Source organism: Curcuma longa, unplaced genomic scaffold (assembly GCF_044706935.1).
Source record: "Curcuma longa cultivar G26 ecotype Majalengka, Jawa Barat unplaced genomic scaffold, ITB_CL_G26_1.1 contig_22708, whole genome shotgun sequence".
Lineage (NCBI taxonomy): Eukaryota > Viridiplantae > Streptophyta > Magnoliopsida > Zingiberales > Zingiberaceae > Curcuma > Curcuma longa.
The window spans coordinates 1-3,108 of record NW_027431986.1 but is presented as its reverse complement, the minus strand read 5'-3'; the positions used below and the strand labels follow the sequence as shown (position 1 = coordinate 3,108).

Below are 3,108 nucleotides of genomic sequence, written 5' to 3'. Positions count from 1 at the left end.
AAATTCGGTGAGAAAACAACTCCTAAACCTACATGCTTGACCTAATAACCCTACCGATGAAATGATAGGTCATAAAGACTACGAATACGCAATAAATCCGATGGTAAATCCGACAGACACCGAAAAATCGACTCAAATGCAACGGAAATCCGAATGAACCTAACCTGCTCTGATACCACTAAATTGTCACGCCCCGAGAAGGCCGTCCGAAAAATTTCGGCAGCATCTCCCCAGTAACTATGACAATTCCCCTAGTACATACATGTATACACAGCCACAGGCGGCTGGAATAAGGACAACACGTCCAATAGATAACCACAACAATCAACAGATATACAATAAAGGCCTACACGGCCATACAACCACTACACATGCATACTATACCACACAAACATAATATAAGACCTACAAGGTCGTATCAACTAACAAAATGCAAACGAAATACTAAAACCATTAACCACAAAGTTCCACACACTACGTTCGAACATCGAAATGGAAAAACTCCAAGAGACCACAACAAGTCCACAAAACATAAATCCATGTCCAAGTACATAAACCATACCATAAACGATAAACCAACGACAAACCAACAGAAAACCTCCTGCTGTGAGATGGGACCAGCCGACTGAACCTCCAAGCTCCAGTAAACCTATCTGCTACCTGGGGAGGAAACAAAGTAACCCCAGGGTCTGGGTAGTAAGCATTAGATGCTCAGTGGATACAAAATGATAAATGTGCATGAACAGATAAACAGAAAGATAGACAATATCAACAGGTATAGATATCAACAGATAACAGAGATCATGGAAATCAAGCATGGTATCTCAACAAGAATAATAAGGAAAGAATCGTGCTACGGAATAGAGATAAGTATCAGTACATGTGAGCATGTATGTAATGTCATACAAATGCAACAAACATAGCAAATAAGTGCAACAATCGAAATCAGATGCATAAATTAAACTATGCAATAATCCTACCAACAATGCATGTAAAACACACGGCAACCAACGCAAACAAATGCAAGTCTCTGTCCGCACTCTGCATTCCCCAGTCACCCTCCCAGAGCACAGTGAACTGAGGGGCCAGACAAGACATACTGCACAGACTCCAACATACAAACCACCGTAATCTGGTGGGGAGCGGCAGTGTAACAGGAGGGCTATATAGCCAGTCCTGGTTGCACTCAACAATAGTGCAAGTAGGCTCTTTCCACTGATCACACCACTACACGGTGTAGGGCCAGAGCCTACAAGAACAGCCAACAATGCTGTCCGCAACATCTACAACTATCATGAATGCATGATGATCATTCCTACATGAAATAGCTACAGATGATTAGCATGTTCAACAGGTATCAAGGGAAGTCAATCTGAGTCAATGGTACGACAGTTAAACTGTTCTAACAACGGGAAGTTCAATAGGAGGTTGTTCAACAGGTATCAAGCAACGAAGGTGTAAGGTATCATTTAATTACTAGCATGGATAGCAAGAGTAGCAACAAAATAACAACAGATCAAAATAAAGGTCAACAGGTAAGTATCAAGCAATGATAGCAAATAGCGAAGTAGGCAACAATGCAATAAGGGCAGCAAAAAGGAAATCATGCATTACAAAAAGGAGGATCTGTGTTGACCAAGCACAGGAGTACCCACCTGATCAGATGATCGTCGATAATAAAACTCCAGAAAATATGACTGAGACTCCGTATAGGACCAATCAAATCAAGGTCCTGAAATAAAACAACAAGACAATGCTTAGATTAAATTATATTTAATCTAACCTAATCTAAAAATCCTAATTAATTCAACCACCATCCAGTTAAATAAACCAATCTCATCCTCCTTGGTTTACAACCGAGTTCAACATTTAAAACCCAACCAACCGATTAACTTAACTCAACCATGGTTAATCCTCAACTCACAACCCCACTAGATCAATTAAAGAACCACTTAACTATAATCAACTCTACAGTAACGTCAATAATCAACCAACACCAAGTTATCCATATCAATTTACCCAACAACTACAATCCATTGCTAAATAGAGAAAGCTTAATTGAATTTCAACAAACTTACCTCACTTCTATGCCAAACCAAGCCTTAGCTCGTGGTTGATCTTCAATAGCTTCCCTTCCAACTGTTCTGTTCCAAAAACAGTACAATCCAAGCACTTTGGTCACGGCCAAGCCTAGGGTTCCAACTAAAACTTGGCTAAACAACCTAAACCAAAATCCAACACTTACCTCAAATCAAAACCCAATCAAGCCTCCTCACAAGCTCTCTGGTCCGGCGATGCCCTGTGCAGTCGGGAGCAGTAGGCGGCGTCGGCGTCGTGAGGACGGTGGCTTCGATCGGTGGCTGAGCAAGCAGAGGAGGAGGAACGCAAGGAAGGGAAGAAGAGAAGAGGGGCGACGCTTCTGGGGTTCGTGAGGGAAGGAGTCGCGCGGCTCCTTCTCCCGGTAGCAGCAGGGGGCACGCGGCGGCGTCGGCTGGCGACGATGGAGGGGCGGCGGCAGCGAGGAGGAAGAGAAGAGTTGCGGTGGCTGAGGCGACGGCGGAGCTGGTCGGCAGTAGAGCGGCGATCGGGCAGAAGGCGGCTTGTCTCCACGCTGCGGCGATGACTGGGCTGCTGGTTCGCGGAGGCAGGGAAGCGGCGGCGGCTCTGGTTGTTGGCTTCGGCGACGGCAGGGCAGCAGTAGAGGAGGGAAGGAGGTGAGGGCAAGGTGGGAGGCGCGGCGTCGGGCAGAAGAGGGCGCCGCGTGTAGGAATAAAAGTAGGGAATCGCGAGTTTTAGGTTTAAAGAGGAATAAATAGTAATCTAACCCGGTTTAACCCTAATCGACACCGTTTAAACTAGCTTTACTGGGCTAAACCAACTTAAAAACCTAAGGTTTATTATACGACTGAACCGGTTACTGTAGCGAACCGGGTTCAACTTTGGTTCGCTTGGTTTACTACCCAAACGACCTCCGATTTGACTCAAACCAGTTTCGTTGGATTCGTCTTCACGAGACGAATCTTTTCATCCCTTTTGTTTTATTTATTTCTTATTATTATTATTATTATCTAATTACAAATAATCCCCTTTTGATTTCGGTATTTTACA

General features: G+C 44.2%; 1 long non-coding RNA gene across 1 annotated transcript; it reads right to left on the bottom strand.

Annotated features, from left to right (window-relative positions):
• Positions 1–394: 394 nt before the first annotated feature.
• LOC141817961 (uncharacterized) lies at positions 395–2,374 on the bottom strand. The gene is made up of 4 exons (XR_012600886.1): positions 2,246–2,374; positions 2,079–2,144; positions 1,656–1,732; positions 395–660 (listed from the first exon to the last, which is right to left on the bottom strand). It is a non-coding gene; the product is annotated as an uncharacterized LOC141817961 (long non-coding RNA).
• Between the last annotated feature and the right edge of the window lie 734 nt (positions 2,375–3,108).